The following is a 20,793-nucleotide window of genomic DNA, read 5'->3' as shown; positions in this document are numbered from 1 at the left end:
CACTGTGGAAGCCTCCCTCCCACCTCGACGCCATTCTTTCCTACCTCTTTCCCTGCCCTGCCCTGCCCTGCCCTGCCCTGCCCTGCCCTGCCCTGCCCTGCCCAGCACACTCCACTCTGCCTTGGTATCTGCAACCTAACTCAGAACCAATAGCTGGCTCCATTTTAATTCTCTCTCTCCAGGGCTACAGCATGTCCCCATGACCATGTGTGTCTACGTGATTGTCATCTAATACATCTACATTCTTTTCTGGCTGTGGCCAGAAAGGTGTAGTCTGGAAGAAAAGAGGTCAGATGAACTTCTCTTTGACCATGTGTGTTTTCTGGGTGCTCCTTCATTCAAATTAGGATATTCAGAGACAGAGAAATATTGTCCGGGTCTGATAGATGTGCTGGCTTTTTGCTCCAAGGCAGGAAATAGCTGGGACAACCAGAAAACAAAGTGGACTTCTCTTAGGCAGCAAGTTCAGTCTGTGATGGGAACAGCGTTGCACAGATAATGTGGATGCACTAATCTCCCACTCACCCACCCAGGCGCAAGAAATTTAAAAGAAAATCTTCTGCTTTTTCATCCTAAAAACTGAAAAATTATGCTGTATGCTTCTCCTCTCTTTTCCCCTCAGATTTGTGCCCCCAGCAGTCCCTCTGCAGGCACACTGTCAGAAAAAGGGGTACTCCCTACCCACCACCTTTTTAATGCCTCAAGAACTTTTTCCAGAGAAGACGCTAAGTGGGTCACTTCCTTCTTTGGCTTCTCTATAAATTCTCTGTGCGTACTTGTCCCCTATTCTATTTTCAAAATCAAATGGCCAGCTTCATTCCCCCGGAGGCCTTGACTACATCCAGTTAAGGTCACGGTCAGGACTTGAAAGCAGTTCTCTCCCTCCTACCATACCCCATAGGCTCCTTTTTTTTTTCTTTTTCTTTTTTTAATCCATCCCTCTGCCCTTCCTCCCTCTTCCTCTTCCCTCCCCTTTTTCTTCAATAGCTCTGTGTTGTAAAGGGCCTGACCACACACCGAGAATATTACAGGAATAAAACCTGGAAGAGAGCACACAGTTATGAAACAGTAAACCTCAACGTCTCTTTATTTGGCTCCCCGGCTAGTCCTCCCCCTCGGAGAAAACAGGAGCCTGGGCAGATTTGCGGTCCCTGTTATCTCCAGCTGTAAAAGCCAGCTGAACCAACAGAGCGCCCTTCTCTGCTTCCTGCTGTCCAGCGGTTTGCAAAGGAACTACTGTAAGGGACCAGTCCCCTCTGGCTTTACGGACAACCTTTCCAGAGGAAACATTAAACTGCCATAGGTAGACAAAGATATTCACACATTATCAAGCGCTGTCCAAGGCCGATCTGTTCGATCTGGTCAGGGAGAGGGTAAGCAAGAGAGGGACGTTGGGAAGGTGTGGGCCTCATACTGCCTGAGCCTGAATATTACCTTTCAAAACAGAGGGGTTTTTTAGAAAAAAAAAATGTTCAAGGACCCCTCCACGGCTTCAATCAGCTCCAGCCTAAGGAGCTCAGGGGGAATTTGGCCTAAGGATACAATGCCACATCAGACATTGATTCAGTTAGCCAGCCCCGTTTCAAGGTGTCAGCCATTAATTTATTGACTGCAAATAAGAATTTTGCCCAAGGCCAAAACTCACAATTGGACCCAGTTGAGCTGAAATGGATTTCCACAAGTGGCTAGGGAAAGGGAGGCTTCTCTTCAGAATGTCTCTTCTTTGGTCCACTCTTTCTTCATTCCCTCTCTGGCTTCATCCCATTAATAACGGAGCGCTCAAAGAGCTTCATTAGTTGGCTGCATGCAAACAGCTGCTCAAAGGACTTGAAAGTGGATTGATCCCAAAGCTGCCGGTGTAGATGCTCCACGTCAGAAGTGACTGTTGGGAGCTTATTGGCTGCCCCTCAGCTTGGACATTACTCTGTCTCTCCTCCATTTCATCTTAATAAGAGAAAAGATAATATTCTTACAGAGCGGCTCTGTGTATTATTTTAGAAGTATTGGTTTTCATATACAAAAAATCATGTAATACGAAATATTTCAAATACTCAATGATTGCATTTTATACCTGTGGTGCGTATCTAGCATGCAAGTTACAGAACGGAGAAGGTTATTTAACGATTACGATCGTTTTCTAGATGCCACGTGTGACAGAGAAGTGATGGTCACCTGAGAGCTGGCAAATGGACTACTGTTTTGCAGAGATTAAAGCGTCATTCTCCTTGGCTCTTAAACTGTGGGACAATCTATTAGATTCTCTTAGGCACGTAGCTAAATTCAAATTGCTTTTGTATGACCTGAAGACCCAAAGCTAGAAGGAATTATCTCTTAGAGAAGGAAGCAGTTACATAAGTGCACACGGAGGCCTATTTAAGGATGGGGTATACATCATGAAACAGTCAGTCAAAGGGAAGCTGCTAACAGCTATGGATGCTGTGGTCTATCTGCCTCAGGACTATACAAGCAGTTCTAAGGAGTAGGAGTGTACTCACACGTATCTTTAAAAGCACATAAAAGCAATACTGGATTGTTTACCTAGAGGGACTGTAAAGAAAACAGTAGGCCTAGCTGGGGGGTTAGCTCAGCTGTAAAGCAATTGTGTATCTATCTGGCACAAGACCTTGGATTCCATCCCTAAAAGGTAAGGAAGCTTGCTGTCAGTCAGTCAGCTCATGGATACAAAGCCCCACTGGAGAGGCTATGAACAACTGTAGTAAATAAAATAGCAAAGAGGGAGTTTAGTCTTCTGTGTAATATAGTCTCTCTTTGTCTTAGTTAGTGTTTCCATTGCTGTGACCAGAGGCCACAACAAGACCAAGGCAACTCTTATAAGAACAACATTTAACTGGGACTGGATTACAGGTTCAGAGGTTCAGTCCACTATCATCAAGATGGGAACATGGCAGCATCCAGGCAGGCATGGTGCAGGAGGAGCTGTGAGCTCTACACCTTGCTCCAAAGGCACAGAAGGACTGGCCCTCACATGGTTAGGAGGGGTGGGGGGGTCTCATTTCCCACCCCTACAGTGACACACTTCCTCCAACAAGGCCACACCTCCTAATAATACCACTCCTGGGCCAAGCATATTCAAACCACCACACCTTTTTTGTTTGTTTTGAGACCATCTCCTGGTGTCGCTCAGAATGGCCTAGAACTCATGGCAATCTGTCTGCCTTAACCTTCCACTTTTGGGGATTACAGACATGAACTGCCCTTCCTGTTTCTGCTTTTGTTTTTTAATATGAACAAACAATTTGTTACTTACATAGTTTGTAAATGAGTTCTTTCAAACAGTTAAATGGCGACTTTAAAGAAAGCCTTTCTAAAAGTCATGATTTGGGACTGGAGAGACGGTTTAGCAATTAAGAATGTTTACTGCTATTCAGGAAGACCCACATTTGGTTCCCATCAACTACATTGCAGCTTACAATCAGGAGATCTGACACCCTCAACACGTCCTTCTGGCCTCTGAAGACACCAGGCACACATGCGATACACATACATACATGCACTCATACATAACAAAAAATAACAGATCATAACACAAATAATGTTTTTAAATGAGATAAAAGTGTGATTTCTTGTATTGCTTCCTTTAGAAAAATCCCAGTGCTGTTCTGAAAATCAGTTACGTTTGCTAAGGGTTGGTTATTAGCAAAGTACAGAGTCAGGGAGCCTGGTTTTGAACTAAATTTCATGATGTAATCACCTCCCTTTCTTCTCATTCTTTCTTGGGCTCCCACTGGCCCTAAGAGACAGCATTCTAGAAGAGCAAAGCACCTTACGAACCTTGTTCTTGAGCCTTCCAGTGAGACTTCAGGTACACCCTGTAATTCGGTTTTCTGACAGTGGTTCTCAACCTGCCAAATGAGGCAACCCTTTAATGCAGTTCCTCAGGCTGTGGTGACCCCTAACCATAAAATTATTTTTGTTGCTACTTCATAACTGCAACTTTGCTACAAGTATGAATCATGATGTAAATATCTGATCTGCAGGATAACTGATACGCATCCCCAAGGAGTTGAGTCCTTGAGAACCACTGGTTTAAGAGTCCTCTCTGGCCAACTGGGCCAAACTCCTCCCAATGACTTCAACAGAAGCAACTGTTTCCCCCAGAGCAGGTTGTATCTCTTCTCCAGGGAAAATTCAAAATTCACTTCTAGGGAAGTCAGTTTCTTCAAACTCTGCCCTCTGCCCACTGCCCTCCGCCCTCTCCCCTGTGCCCTCTCCCCTCTCCTGCTTCTTATTTCCAAATCCTGGTTTTCGATGTCGCTCTGAATTACTGTTCCTTTCCAACTCTGTTTTCTCCCTTACCGTACTCTTGACTTTCTGGAAAGATGGTCTACAAAGTAAATTTTGTGATGGAAATTTTTGGGAATACCAGTAAATAATAATTTTTAAAACTCCAAAAGGTTAAAGCCAAAAGGTAGATCTCTTTTAATGAATCTTTTCTAAAAAACAAAACACAAACAAACAAAAAAAATCTTGCTTTTATGTTGCTCCTTTTATCTCTTCATCAAGGAAGTTGTAATCTGACAAGCCTCGGGGTATGATAATGACTTACCCCGGTACTCCTTGGCACTTTACTCTCTGACTGAATGACTCACCAATGATCGGTATTATCTACATTCTTTAAATGATTTCCTGCAAGGTTATCCCACCCCCACCCCCTCCACACATCCAGAAAGGCACTGAAGAGAAAATGTTTAGAAGCGACTCATCTGATTTCTTCATGAGGAACAGCACAAGGAAAGGATGCTAACACTCCGGTGGGTGACACAGGACCTTCCGGATGAGCAGCCCTTTTCTTGTAGTGAGCCTGAACTAAAGAAGAAAGGCCCGTTGCCCCATGGACTGAGCTGTCCTTCTGGTCGACCTGCATAGAGAAACATTTCTAACAACTGTGCTCTAGAAGAAGTAGAATTCCATGAAGAGACGTTTCTCAGGTACAGAGTCCCTCCTTTGAACTTGAGCCTTTTGGCATTTCATTTTCATCTGTTTAAACAGACACATGGCCAGCATTTATCAGTCAGCCTCTTCGCGCAGGGCCTTCTCACTTCTGTACCTTGAAAGGAAGCTCCGGTAAAAATATGACTTTTTTTTTTTAATATCTGACAGGCTATGACCCGTAGAAAGCTCTTGCAGAAACACAAAATCAATCAAGTTTCATTTGAACCATTCTTTGGCTCTCAGAAACCTTTGATAAGTCTCACATGGAAATTCTCCTATCCCTCAGAAGCTCGGGAAGGCCGCTGAACACTTTGATTTTTTGACTCTGTCACGTAATTGGCATGGAGATGTTATTGATCTGTTGTTCTCTGGGTCAGCAGCTTTATTAATCTGCTTTTCTAGTCAAGTAACCTGACCGGACATCATTTAAAAATGATTTCAGTTACTGCGACTGGGCAAGGGCCATTAGGGCACCAAAGTCAACATTTTTGACAGTTGTTGCACGTCATATAATCAGCTAAGCTGGGGAAAATCAGGAAACAGCATGCCCTCCCCCTCCCAAACTCTCCACCTCCATCTTCTAATTGATTGGTGCAATTGGTTTCATTGCCTGAGGGACAGGGGAGAGGGGTAAGATGAGTCCACTCTGCATCTTCTGCAAGTGATCTTTCTGAAATACAATTACTTGGCCTAACCCTACCTAATCCTAACCCTGGGATATCGCCTCACTGTGTATAATACAAGGACTAAGCACTCACTATAGCATACATGATCTAAGTCTTTCTAGAGCGTTGGATCTTAATCTTTCTAATGCTTTGACCCTTTTAATATAGTTCTTCCTGCTGTGGTGACCCCCAACCATGAAATTATTTTCACTTCTACTCGATAACTGTAATTCTGCTACTGTGCTGCTATGAACTGTAATGTAAATATTTTTGAAGATAGGGGCTTTCGACCCACCGGTTGAGAACCATTGTTCTAGTCCCGTTTCCTGCCCCCTCACTAGTTAAATCTGCTGCTTAAACTACTTTAGGTAGGAGTCACCAGCTTGCCACTTGCTTGGCGGCTTTTTAGCATGACAGCCTCCATCAGCGGGTTCTTACTGGAGTTTTAGAATAGTAACTCACTTCCTCTAGAATCTTTATGAGTTCATGGCATTTCACCTACCCTCTTAAATCTTCTCTCTCTCTCTCTCTCTGTCTTGAGAACAGAAATTATGTTTTGGGTTTCAGTGTTGAACTGTTTTACAATATTCATAAAAGCATTGTTGGTATTCTGTCTAAGCTCCACTCCCACTGTTACCTGGCAACAGCCAGGTATTCTCCGCACCACCATTACCTGGCAATAGCCAGGTTTGCCTGACTTACTATAAAAAGGGCTGTTTGCCCCCTCCTCTTGCTCTTCTCTTCTCTTGCTCTTACCCTCCTCCCCTTTGTCCCTTCTCTCCCCATTCCCCTCCCCCCTTCCCTCCACGTGCTCATGGCCGGCCTCTCTATTCCTCTCCTCTTCCACTCTTCTTCTCTCATTAAACCTTTCCACGTGGAACCATGTTGGCCCGTTGTGGTTTGTCTGGACGTGAGCTGAGATTTCTACCCCAACAAGCACTCCACAGCTTTTTCTCCACAATATTTATCCCTCTCTGAAATCAAGTTTGAGAGCAGCACCCAGCCCCATTTGGCCCACATCGTAGGCATTCAAGAAATATTGCCTTAATGACATATGTTTGTAAAACTGAACATAGGGACCTGCAGGCACTCAAGATTAGTGTTAAGACACCATGAAAATACACAGCTATTATATACCACTGAGCAGTGGAGGGAGGAACTAGAAAGATGGTTCAGGGGTTGAAAACACTTGCTGCTCTTACAAAGGACTGGGTTCCATTCCCAGAATTCACATGGCTGCTCACAAGCAGCAGTAATTCTAGTTCTAAGGTCTCCTCAGGCACCAGGCACACAGATAGACAATCATAAACATAAAATATTTGAAAAGCAAAATAAATCTTAGAAAGAAAGAAAGGAAGGAAGGAAGGAAGGAAGGAAGGGAAAGCTAGGGCTGCAGAGATGGCTCAGTGGTTAAGGGCACTGACTGCTCTTCCAGAGGTCCTGAGTTCAATTTCCAGCAATCATATGATGACTCATAACCATCTGTAATGGAATCTGATGCCTTTTTCTGGTGGGTCTGAAAGCAGCCACAGTGTACTCATATGCATAAAATGAATAAATAATTCTTTAAAAGAAAAGAAAGAAGAAAGACAGGGCAATGCCTCCAAGGATGACATGATGCTAATAAAAACCGAGGCCCTATGTTTTGTTAGATAGCTCTCTGGTTAGTGCGAGCAACATATTTATCTACAGCCATTTAGCATTCTCCCCTTGCACATCCACACAAAGGAAAACACCATCCGAAGAGATAGGTTCGGTTTCCTAAACTTGACACCCAGAGCCTAATTCTGGGTCAGGTACATCATCACTGCCTGTGCCTTCAGAGTGTTGAGGGGACAGCATTTCTGCGAAGAGCCTCATTTTCAGCAGTGACATTTCCTCTCAAGCCAGGGACATCTGTGTTATTACCCCGCCCCCACCTCACCCCGCCCCACCCCACTCCCACACACACAACAGAATACTAGATCCCAGCCAATGATCGCTCACAGGCCTTCCTCCAATGGTCTGTAAGAGATCAGTGGATAGGAACGTGAAGAGCCTCCTTATGCCAACCAGTAAAAACAACCAACCCCAGGGTGGCTTCTGGTTGACAGTAACTGTGAGCTGCCTCAATGGGGAAACATCGTAATTGTTAAAGTTAATAAAATATGAATAAATGTCTGCCTGGAGATTGACGAATACGTGGGCTTAGCAAATCCCTGTGAACAGGGAAGATGGCCGGATGAGAACTACATAGGAAGACAGACAGTTCTGGGAAATCCCTCCTTAAAGTACAGATAAGCGTGTACTCTGCCAGGTGGTGCACATCTGTAATCTCAGCCCTTGGGTGGGGAAAGCGGGAGGGTGGAGAGTTCAGGGACGTCCTCTGCTACTAGTGAGTTAGAGGCAGCCTGAAACACAGGAACCTAGGGGCTAGAGGCAGAGGAAGGGGTGGGGGTGGGGTCATGCGTAACAGGCAGAAAGAAGACTGGATTTTACAGAACAACGGCTAAGATTTAGAAGTCAGCAAACCTCAGTTCCTATCAACTAAAGAGTGATTCTCATTAAACCAGGCATATGTGCAGCTAAAAGTAACCAAATAAGCCTATAAGCCTAACTAGTTCTCTGTTATCTGCCAATGCCTGGGCCTGAAGAGCTGCACCGGCAGCCCACTCACTCAGATAAGCCACACAGTGTAATCGCCCTGGGTCCATCATTCTCCTGAGACAAGAGAAATGTGGGTGGGTGGTACTGAGGAAGAAGTCAGGGCAAAGTGCCAAGGAGAGTCTAACAGAAACAGAGCTAACTCCTAAAGAGCAAAGGAATAAAACATTGTCTGCTCACACAGGTCCCTGTGGCTTTCAAAGGGGGAATCCTGTGTGTTTTCTCCCAGTTTCAGAAGGACAATTTGCTGAGGGGGACCCAGAAGCTAGGTCTACCAGTTGCCAATATGTCATAGGCACCCACCAATGAGATTGTTTTTAGCACCCTCAAACCCCAGTCACCTGGATAGTGGAGATGATGATGTCCTAAGAAAGCTTTAGAGTTTTGTCTGTTTTTTTTTTTTTTAAATACTAAAATGAACAGCTTTCAGGCTGATGACCAGGCTAATTTACACACACAAGCAAAAGCCCTGGCATCATCACAATTAGCTACCTGTTGAAGTGGGGGCATCCTTACTAATTCCATGAACTGGGCATGGAGATGAACATTGGAAGACGTACTCACCTGTTGAAGGCCAAAGTGGATATTAACCCCTTTCAACTCCAAAGAGGAACCATAAGACCTAGGAGAGAACAGAGTGTGGTGGCTCAGTAGAACCCACGCTGCTGGCCTGTTTCCTTCCTCTCCCCAGGGCCGGCATCCCAGCAGGCACAGAACGAAAGGCCCAGGGATCCCACAAAGTTTAGTACCTCTGAAAACTGTTCTTATCTCTTTAGAAATCAAAACTGAAAAGTGGAACTTTTGAACATAGAACATGCTTTAAGGTACGAGGTTATTTTTAAGGAAGAAGGACTTGTGAAAGTTCTCAAAGACCAGTCTATAGTATTGGATATTATAAGATGATATTGCCAATAATCTACCACTTCAGACCTACGAAGCAGTTTCAGTTTAAAGGTTCATAATTCTCTGAAGAATGACACCCTGAACTCAAATAGTATGTAAAAGCAAAGAACGTTTTATTCTGCAAAAGTCCAGCATGCTGGGGTCTCTCCATTACCAAGATAGACACCCAAGTGAGCTTGCAGGCTTGACTTAAAGTACATTAGAGAATTCTGGGGTAGGTGGTCTCTATGTTAATCTCTTGGGTCCATCTCTACAGACATTCCGTTACTGGGATGTGGGGGCTGGAAACTTGCTGGGGAGTCTGGAAACTGTTCCTAAGGAAGTAGCCGAGGAAGTCTGGAAACTGCTGCTGACCCACGGTCCTTGCTTCAGAGCAGGTGGCTGGGACATTCCATTACCTGGGTGGGAAGGCTGGAGCCTGGGGTTTTTCTATTAGTAACTGACTTGCCTGGACTAGCCCAGTTCTTAGGCCTTGTCTCCTTAACTGCCAATTTGAAGTCTGTCATGGAGTCAGCCTAGCCATCTCATTAGCCTCATGCATATCTCTTAGGATAGTGGTTCTTGACTTTCTTAATGACCCTTTTAGCACAGTTCCTCGTGTTGTGGTGACCACCAACCATAAAATCATTTCTGTTGCTACTTCACAGTTTTAATTTTGCTACGGTTGTGAAGTGAAATGTAAACATCTGATGTAAACATGCAGGATATCTGGTGTGTGTGTTGGGATGGAAATCACAGCTCGCATCCGGACAAACCACACCAAGCCAACCCAGTCTCATGTGAAGGAGGTTTATTGGGATGGCAGAGACAAGGGAGGTAAGAGAAGGAGGAGAGAGAGAGAGGAAAAAGGAGAAAAGAGAACAGAGAAAAAAGAGGAGAGGGGGCAGGAAAGGTCTGCCTTTGATTTGAAATGTGACTTAACTGCTCCCAGGTGAAGGCGGGAGGTGAACCAAAGGTATCCTGGGAATGTATGGCCGTTGCCATGGCAACAGATGTGCGGATGATGTCACTGCTGGAAGCGAAAGCAGTTCCGGTTACCAACAATGTGACCGCTGTGTGGGTCAGGACCCACAGGTGGAGAACCACTGACTTAGGAGATGTTTTGCTAATTTGTTGATTACCTCACTTAAGACAGGGAGAAAATCTATTTCTCTTCTTCCCTTTCTGTCTCCTTTCCCCTTACTCTCTCTAATGGACTTGCTGAACAGTTTTCCCTCCCTCCCTTCCATACCCCCCTTCCTCTTTACTATCTTTCCTCTGCTGAAGTAAACTATTCCCACATATATCGAATCGACTGGCAATGAAAGTGTGTCCCGGAATTCTCAGTGGTTAATCGCTGTGCCAACACCTCCAGATGCTGGCAGGATGTATGGATGTCCCAAGGCACTCCGTGATTGGCTTAATACAGTGCTGCCAGCCAATAGCTAGGCAGGAATTGGAGGGCGGAACTTAAGGGCAGGGAAGGGGTCTCTGGGAGAAGAAATCAGAGCCGGGGATTTGCTAGTGGGCAGAGATGGATAGACTTGAATAGGTGCGGAGAGGTAAAGAACTAACCACGTGGCAGGTCATGGGCCAGAATTCAGATTAAGTTGAGCTAGCTGAGAGTCTGGCCAGCTAAAGGCCCAAACTATAATAAGGATAAGTCTCTGTGTCATTAATTGCTGAAGGTCCAGAGAGTCCCACAATATCCATCTTCCCTCTCTCCCTTTCACCATGCTTTCCTAATTACCAGGACCTTTATTTAAAAAAGAAAAAAAAAAGATTGATCGATCGATCAATTGATTGACTATTTATACAGAATTCTGTCTGCCTTCATGTATGTCAAGGAGGCCAGAAGAGGGCATCAGATCTCATTACAGATGGTTGTGAGCCACCATGTGCTTGCTGGGAATTGAACTCAGAACCTCTGGAAGAGCAGCCCGTGCTCTTATCTCTGAGCCGTCTCTCCGCCCACGCCCCACCTTCCTCAAGGAAGCAAAGGAAAGCAAGTCGACTTCCATTCTTCAGGCCTCAAAAGGACCTCAGAGTGCCCTGACATGCCCTCTCTCCTTCTCTGGGATACAGATAGGTCTGGGAAGGAATCAGCAAAGGTCAGGGGAGCTCAGAGCATAGTGTCCGATCCTGTCCAGGAATCAGGGCAGGAGTTCAGACACACAAACAACAACCTCATGCCCTTCCCACACCTTTCCCCCAGCCTGAGCTCCTAGTATCCTTATGTGGTAGCGAAGAAAGGGGGGCAAGGTTTCCACCTATTTGCTTATAGTTCAATTTTTTCCATTTTATGTCTAATTCAAAACTTTTTGTTAGCAAAACCTAAAAGTCTGCATTTGTTTTTCTGACTCCATTAGTGACACCCTGGAGAAACGATTCCTCTGCTCAATTTGCCTGATCGGGAAAGTCATCCGCACACAGGGCACAACTATTCTAACACATGGGTTGGTCTTCCATGACGATAGCCCGTTAGGACCACAGCACAGTCAGCTGTCGTGATGGAGGGGGCTGGTGGACAGCCCTATCCATGAAGTGCAGTTTAGAAGCATGGTATGTCCCTAAATAAAAGGAGACAACAGGACCATGGGGAAAAGCGGGGGACTAATAGAGAAAAATCCAGGGTTCACGGAAGGAGACCCGATGATGGCAGGTTATCCAATGAGGTCCCTGGTTGTAGGAAGGTTGGATGACCCAGTCTGGAGGTATAAAAGTTCCTGCTTAGAGAAAAGTAGGACACTGATAGGCCAGGTAAGAAAAGGAAAGGGATGATGGGACTTCCAGCTACAGGACCCAGGAGGAGGAAGCAGTCCGATCCCTGGATTTGCTTCAGGCCTATCATCTACCTGAAGATGTCAGAGAACTTCCATTGTGTTTCTGCCTTTCGGAAGATGAATAAGTATCAGGCTTCTACAGAGGGAGTAGCAAAGCCAAAGTGGTTAGCGTCACAGAATGTCTCACAAGTCACTGGTTGGATGGGGTATAGGGAGGATATAGAGCCCTTTTGTCCCAGTTGTTTAGACTTAGCCAGTGAGGCTGGAGAATGAGGTGGAACCGGGGAGTGGTAAAGCATGAAATAGCCAACCATGACTAACCGCTGAGTTCAGCCTCAGTGAATTGACTCTGCAAACGGAGCTGTCATCCAGACACAGCTAGCCCAAGCCTTCCAGATGTGCTACATGTCACAACACAGGGCTGCAAATCCCTGCTTTGTCTCCAGGGCCATAATCAACTGTATCGGGGCGCAGCCTTTGGTACGGTTGGTTGACGTGGAATGGTAGCCTCCGGTGATGTTAGTTTTGATGAAAGCACAAGAGAGTACGCTCGTTATTTGTTGTGTTGTTGAGGGTGAATTTGTGGAGTTAAAAGGGCTTAACCACTGTTGTTGATTTTAATTCAAAGAACACGCTACAACAGAATCCAGATACCTGTTAGGATAGACCCAAATTCCTACTCTATTTCCATTATTACTTAAGATGAAACCCTTTGTGGGCCCGCAGTGCTGTGATGACTGTAAGACTATTTGGTAATCGAAAAGAGCGTGGTGGGCTCGCTCTTCTGAGAAGACAGGGTTGCTGGGAGAAAAACATCAGAGACCGTTGCAGGTGGGAAAGGAAAATAATAAATTAGGTAGGGATTATATTAATTTACTGTCTACTTTTTTCTTTCTTTAACCACTAATCCCAGCCTTCTAAAGACATAAAGGAATCTGTTGGGATGCACTCAGTTTGTAGAGTACCTGCCTGCCATGCGTGGAGCCCTGAATTCAGTCATTACATCAAACCTGTAACCCCAGCAGCTAGGAGGTGTGGGCAGCAAGCTCAGGAATTCAATGCTATCCTCTCCTACATTGTGGGTACTGGAATACAAGTTGGAGACTCTCTCTCTCTCTCTGGAAAAAAGAAAGAAAGAAAGAAAGAAAGAAAGAAAGAAAGAAAGAAAGAAAGAAAGAAAGAAAGAGAGAAAGAAAGAAAGAAAGGGAAAGGAAAGGAAAAGAGAAGAAAAGAAAAGAAAAGAAAAGAAAAGAAAAGAAAAGAAAAGAAAAGAAAAGAAAACCAGGTGGTGGTGGTACACACTTGGATCCCTGCACTTGAGAGGCAGAAGTCGGCAGATCTCTCTGTGAGCTTGAGGCCAGCATGGTTTATAGAGCTAGTTCCAGGACAGCCAAGGTTACACAAAGAAACCCTGTTTAATAGATAGATAGATAGATAGATAGATAGATAGATAGATAGATAGATAGATAGATGATAGATAGGCAAATAAATAAGCAAATAAATATGTATTAAATATTAAGTAACAGTAATAAAAAGATATACCAAAGGCATTCCAACTTACTGCTTCTCCAATGAGCTCAAATACCCAAGTGGCACACTGATGGAAAATTTAACAAACATGATATTTTTGAAGATGGGTCATGTACTTTAGAAAATCCAAGTGTGTACATAAGCTATGTACTGGGGTAATGTATGGTGTAGACCAGGATTTCTCCACCCAGACACCAACGTCAAATTAGACTAGAGGACACCTGTTTAAGGAACTGTACTGTCACCTGCAGGACATCTCTTAGCATCGTTGGGCAACTCTCATTAGAGTAGAGAGCAAGCTGTCCCCTCCGTCCAGGTCATTAAACTTTGTCAAATGCCCTCAGGGAGACACAAGACAAAAACTGCATTCAGACTTAGTGGATTAAATCAACTATATCTCACGGAACTGACATTTCGGACAGAACACAGGGACGGTAGATGGTGGAGGAGCTCAAATGCCTTGACGTGAGGAGCTGGACCATGGCTAAGCATTTCCCTGCTCTTGTACATAGGCTTGCTACATATGTGTCTGGTTTGGGCCTCCTTTTAGTCTGTTCGGTCAGCGTTCTCATGTGGTTCTATGACACGATACAAGCTCCCAGTCTTGCAGGCTAGAGCTAGTGTCAGCCTGGTATCATTCCTGTTATTCTATTGGATGCAGTAGTCACAGGCTAGTTGAGGTCAAAGAGGGGGAAGTTTGCTTCCCTGTCAATGGAAGGAGGTTGTTTGTCACCTCACAGCCTGCCTTGGAGAAGCTCCTGAAAAATGCGCTTGACTGTAATGCCAACACAGAAGAAAGAGCTGAGACCTAAAATAGCAGAGGCTAGCATAGGTATATAGTAGCATGAGCCCACAAAAGCCAGTGTGAAAGGGGGTGTAGGGAGACAACTGAACAGCTCTACAATGGAAAACTGAGGTGAACTTGCTTGACCGCCTAATGTCTCTGAACATACTGAGAAGAAGCTAACCCTGTGAGAAGAGGGTTCGATAGTGAATTATTGGTAAGCAATTTAAAATGTAAAGCAGTAATGTTTTGAATCACTGTCTTAAAGAGAAATTTCACACCTGGTATTTTCAGGTATGAAATGACAGGGAGGAGTGAGGTAGTGTGCACTTTTTATACCAGCACTCTGGAGGCAGAGGCAGATGGAGTTCTGTGAGTTCAAGGCCAGTTTAGTCTACTTAAGAGAGCTGCAGGACAGCCAGAATGACAGAGGGAGAACCTGCCTTAAAAATTTAAAAAGAGGCAGGGAAGGATGTATGCAAAATTGTAGCAATACAGTTGATAATGTTATTATGGGGGAATAATTAAACTCATTTATGAACATAACAGAGGGGCTGCATTATCAACCAATGGCTATAGTGAAAGGTGGGTGGCTGGAAAATTACTAGGGGTGACCTAGTGCTAATGGTTGGGGTCTTGGCTGGGTGTCCCTTGGTTCTTGGCATATTAAGCAAAAAATGAACTAAAGGCACACACAGATTGCAAAATACCAAACATTCTTTGTTACAAACAAAGCAATAGATCAGAAACACGCAGCTAAGAGTGACAACTGGCCTCATGAGTGAGGGAACTCTAGGGCCCCACTGGGTTTTTGGGGACTTTCTTTTCTGAGTTCAAGAGAGGAAGGGTTGGTCGCTAGAGGTCATGATATGAATGAGACTGTCCCCATAAGCTCGTGTATTTGAACACTGGGTCCCAGTTGGTGATGCTGTTTGAGGAGATTTATAGTGGGCAGCATTGTTGGAGGAAGTATGTCACTGGCAGGCTGTTTTAGTCAGTGTTCTATTGCTGTGAAGAGACACCATGACCACAGCGATTCTTAGAAAGGAAAACATTTATTGGGGCTTACGTACAGGTTCAGAGGTTTAGTCCAGTGTCAGCATGGCTGGAGGCATGGTGACACACAAGCAGACATGGTGCTAGAGGAGCTGAAAGTTCTATATCTGGATCCAATGACAGCAGGAAGAGGCCTCTGGGTCTGGCTTGGGCATCTGAAACTTCAAAGCCCACCTCTAGTAACACCTCCTCCAACAAGGCCACACCTCCTCCAAACAAGACCACACCTCCTCCAAACAAGGCCACACCTCCTCCAACAAGGCCACACCTCCTCCAACAAGACCACACCTCCTAATCCCCCGTGAAGTAGCACCACTCTAATGACGAGGCATCCAAATATGTGGGGGCCACTTTTGTTTAAACCACAACACAGGCTTTGAGGGTTGAAAGACTCACTGTTCCCAGTTCACACTCTGATTAGCACTTGTAGTTCAAGACCAGACATGAGCTCTCAGCTTGTTGCTCCAGCTGCTATGCCTGTCCCCTGCTGCTGTGCTGTCCCCTCCGTATTGGTCTCCTCTCTGTGGAACCCTAATCCCAAATAAACTTTCTTCTGTAAGTTGCCTTGGTCATGGTGTTTTATCACAGCAACAAGAAGGTAACTAATATTCCAGGTGCATAGTTTAAGTGGTTCTTTAGTTTGATTGACAAGTTTGAATGACATAATGTCTTTATTCATTGTGCGTGTTCGTTCCCATAGTACTTCTGACTTTAATCACATGCAAGCCTAATTATGTATAGGCATAAGATGGTGAATAGGAGACTCTCCTAAAAGTTCACTTAGAGGACATAGCTTACCTTTTCTCACATGCAGCTAAAACCTGTTTAGGCTGTACAGGCCCTCCACCTTTGTAAACAGATATATTAGGAGTGTGAGTATTTGAATGGATATTATTCATATGTGAAAACTGTTTATGGAAGGGAGAACTTACTTTTTTGTTCAGAAAGGGGTATGCATGTAGCTTATCCTGATTGAGGTCATAAACATCTAATAGATTGCTAGGTGCATTTTTTGGACAGATGTGTTGTGCATAGCACTTACAGGTAAGGGTCTCAGACATTATTAGAAGAAGGTTTTGTGCGTAGGCCATCCCAAATAGAGTCTCCAGCTGCTAAACCATCCCCTATCCTTGCCTGCCTCCATTACGTATCAAGGGTTTGGGGAAAGGAATTTGACTCTACATCAAAGTGAGGGGAGAAGGAATTTGATACTGAGGATGAAGAGTGCTGGAGCTGGTAAGCTGGGTTAGCAGTATTCTTTACTAAAATTGGGTTGAAGGCCAAGGACGAGCCAAAGCAAGGACTAGCAAGAGAGTTCGAGGAAACTGACTAGTTTGGTCAAAGAAGACATCATTGTCAAATGAAATGTGATATGGATGACAGCTCTTTTTATTTACGATGCTAAGTATTATATTATTCCTTATGAATTATGTCATATGCAAACTAAGGTAATGAATTTTTGTTAAGACCAAAACAACAATAGCAGCAACAGCAACAACAAAACAGAAAACGAGAGAGCATTATAAACTTAACAGAATAAGTGGAGGAGAGGCTGTGAACAAAGACCTGAAAGGGGCCCCACACCCGCCCACAACCCACACACAGTGCTGGTGTACAAAGACTGCGTCTCTTACCATTAGCTTTTTTCTTGTTTCAACCAGGAGCTGCAGGAAGGCTGACTCATGCAATTCTCTCCTCCATTCATGGCCAGTCTTCTGTTGGTCCCTTGAACTCAACCATGACCAGCTCCTATAAACACTAAGAGGTATTCAATTGCAAGCCAGGCTGGCGTTAAGTTGAACCATGGAAAGGTCTACATGGAATGCTAACGGTGGCTGCTCTAAAGAATGAAGGGCTCTCTCCTTACACTTTGCTATATATCTGTGTGTATGTTTGCCTCTGTCTATGTCTCTATACCTTCACGCTATACCTATAACTAAACCTATACATATACCCTATCCCTAGCCTCAGACTTATCCCTATCCCTAAACCTAAACCTGTCCCTGTGTACCATCTATATCCATCTGCCAACTGATAAGTCTTTTTTTTTTCGGAGCTGGGGACTGAACCCAGGGCCTTGTGCTTGCTAGGCAAGTGCTCTACCACTGAGCTAAATAAATCCCCAACCCCCAACTGATGAGTCTTATGCAACAAGTACGAATCAAGCACAGGGGCACATCTGGCGTTCATGTAACTGGAATAACTATTTTCTTTAAAGATCACAGATTGCTATGCAGAGATTGAGTTCTGAGGGCCAAGCATGGGAACAGGGAGACCCGCAAAACAGTTGATTCAGTTAGAGATTGGGATTAAAGGATAATCCCAATGAAGAGTATAAGAAACAGTCAGATCTGAGGTAGATTTTGCAGGGTAAGCCTGCTAGACATACTGAAGGTGCCCCCTGATTTTCATTGGGAGGTATAGGGAAGCTCCCATTCAACCCAAATAGAGAATTAATTGAAGCTACTTAGAGCATGGGGGACTTATGGGCAGCTACGCCACTGAGAAGTCCCACTCCTGGTCAGTTTCCTACTGTTTGATGCTTTAGGATTCTAAGATGTAGAAGGAGAGAGTGATGTTTAAAACCTCATGGTCTTTTGGGGTCCTTCCAGAGAGAATGCTAACAGCCCTGTAAACCATTACCGTGGACTTGAGTTTCTGCTGTATGGTCCTGTTTAGCTGTCGTCACCGCTGCTCCACTCCGTTATATGGTCATGTCAAACCTGAGGAAGTAACTACATTCCACATGGACTTGTGGGTTAGAAAGGAAGGATCCAAGGATGACCGTAGGTTCTAGTTGAATAACTAGGCAAATGCTAGTGTCCTTACTGAAGCTGAAAAGAGGAATTTGGAAGAGAAATCAAGAATTCTGGTGCATATCTTTAAAAAAAAAACAAATTGCATGTGATAAACAGATTTATTATGTAAACTTTGAGTTTAGTGGAACTTATGACATAATTCAAAAACATCATTCTTGCTTGCAAAGGGAACATTCACTCAGAAGGAGGGCCTTATATATATAGCCTTAGAGTAAGTCTTCAGAAGAATGCTCAAAAATTCAGTAATTGAGCAAGAAACGACATCCCGAAGAGAGATACAAAGGCCTTCAATGGTCAGAAGAACATTGTGAGGAAACAAAAACATTGGAAGAATGAAGGAGTGGTTTCTCTTTAAGACAGAGAGACCGATGGCCATTGCAGTTAGCTAGCTGGGTGAGTGTAAGGCTTGAGAAAGTAAAAGCTATAGATGAGGGTTCTTAGAAGAACAGGATGTGAATATGCAAATAAACGGTAACGTAATAGGAAGAAAGAACCAAGGATTGCTTTAGGGAAACAGGGTCTACATCGCTCTTGGTCTGAAGGAGGTAATAGAATAGTAGGCTGCTCTGAGGAGCCTGGCATGACCCTGAGACAGGCCAATGTGATGTTCCTCTGCCTGTGAGAAGATACCTGTCTTGGTTATGACTTAGCCTTCAAAATGAGCCAAGTCACGTGGTAAGTGTAAAGCACTAAGAGTGTGTGTGTCATTAGCAATTGATAGGCCTGGCTTCTGCCACCACCAGCCTGTGGACCATTAACGAACCCATGAACCTGCATTGACTTTGCCTGGCTCCCTGGGACAGAATTGTAACTGCGGGGAGGGAGGCTGGGCTAGGGAGCCTGCTTTACTGACCTTAGCTAGAAGAAAGTCAGTCTATTCTTGGAGGACCCTATCACTGGATGGGCCTTTGCAGAAATAAAACATCCCAGGTTTTGGTCTTCAGGGACAGCCAACAGTGCTCTGTTGTAGTGAGCTCCCGTAGAGCCAACTTTCTTCAGACCACTCACAAGACCTAGAAATAGCTGATGGACAAAGAAACAGAAGCTGGGGAGGGACCATGTTGGCCTTGGAGACGCTGTGACCTCTGACACATTGGCTGTATACAAATACTGAAAACAAGACAGGGCTTTGCAGATCCTTCCTTCCTTTTCTTTTCTCCTTACAATAAAATGTTTCCATTTTTTTTCTCTGACCTATTTTCAGTTCTAATTATGAGTGATGTTTAGATTTTCAGCAATGTGTAAGGAATATATTTTACTCTGATTACTGAATTACTGGCACCTAGAAGGGTGTGATAAGTGTTTCTTTCTTTTCTTTTCTTTTTTTCTTTTTTTGTATTCAATTAAATAGGTGAAATGCTTTATACCACATAGACCAAGAGCTAATGGAGTTAGGAGTCAGGGCTGCTTACTACTACATTGGATGTCTGTCACCTACTAGGCTTTCTTGGGATGATGCAGTTTCATTGAGGTATACCCTATTGGCCATAAAAGCCTCCCATTTTGGGGGTGGGGATTTAGCTCAGTGGTAGAGTGCTTGCCTAGCAAGCGCAAGGCCCTGGGTTTGGTCCCCAGCTCCGGAAAAAAAGAAAAAAGAGAGAGAGAAAAGTCTCCCATTTTAACTGTACAGTTCAATGGTTGTTTTGAGAAAATTTATGAGTTTTGTAACTATTACCAAAATCCAGTATTAAAATGTTTCCATCGGTATTGGTCAGTGTCCTCTCTTTCTCTCCCCCAACCCTCTGACTCTGTATCTTTCTTGCATTGATGGGCGTGTGTGTGTGTGTGTGTGTGTGTGTGTGTGTGCTGTCCTTCCAGATACACTAATGCAAATGGTGACACAAAGCTTGTGGGATAACCATCAAGTATTTTATTAAGGCTCACTCCATGAGTTAGAACCCATATGAAATACTGCGTGGGTGGTCAAGAACATAAGACTAGATAGCTCAGAGACCGAATGCTACCATTCTACTGAAGGAATACACAATAAAATGACTCAACTGTCATCAGAGCAGCTTCATCCTGCAGCAGACAGGAACAAACGCAGAGACCCACAGCCAGGCAATAGAGTGAGAGACCTTGGAACACTGAGCCCTAAGTGGGATGTCTCCATCAAATCCCTCCCCTCACAGGGGAACCATTCAGGAGGCAGAAAGAGTGTAAGAGAAGGATGGAGAACACCAGGGAAACAAGGTCTTCTGAACACAGCAGAACTGATGCACGCATGAACTCACAGAGGCTGGAGCAGTATGGACAGGGCCTGAACCAGTCTGAACCAGATAACGTCCTAGAGCTAGACACAAGCCGCTATCCCTAACCTAGAAACTGTTCCAACTGATAACCACTTAGAAATGAAATATTAGTTTTCTCCAAGGTAGTCTCACTGGAAGGAGGTAAGGAAAAGAAAATAAAGCTTATTTATTATTAGCCCAAAAGCTCAGAATACCCAAGATACAATTCACAGACCATATGAAGCTCAAGAAGAAGGAAGACCAAAGTGTGGATGCTTCAGTCCTTCTTAGAAAGGAGAACAAAATACTCACAGGAGGAAATACAGAGACAGAGTGGAGCAGGCACTGAAGAAAAGGCCATCTAGAGACTGCCCGACCTGGGCATCCATCCCATATGCAGCCACCAAACCCAGTCACTATTGCTGATGCCAAGAAGTGCTTGCTGAC

The 20,793-nt window shown here is 44.4% G+C and overlaps 1 long non-coding RNA gene across 1 annotated transcript; it reads right to left on the bottom strand.

Moving 5' to 3' along the window:
* Positions 1 to 1,562: 1,562 nt before the first annotated feature.
* LOC108350107 (uncharacterized) lies at positions 1,563 to 10,143 on the bottom strand. The gene is made up of 3 exons (XR_015672561.1): positions 10,087 to 10,143; positions 8,826 to 8,883; positions 1,563 to 1,944 (listed from the first exon to the last, which is right to left on the bottom strand). It is a non-coding gene; the product is annotated as an uncharacterized LOC108350107 (long non-coding RNA).
* Between the last annotated feature and the right edge of the window lie 10,650 nt (positions 10,144 to 20,793).

This window comes from Rattus norvegicus, chromosome 2, assembly GCF_021556685.1.
Source record: "Rattus norvegicus strain SHRSP/BbbUtx chromosome 2, alternate assembly SHRSP_T2T, whole genome shotgun sequence".
In the NCBI taxonomy this organism is placed as follows: domain Eukaryota; kingdom Metazoa; phylum Chordata; class Mammalia; order Rodentia; family Muridae; genus Rattus; species Rattus norvegicus.
Note: the sequence above shows the minus strand (reverse complement) of the source record. Positions and strands in the feature narration are given on the sequence as shown.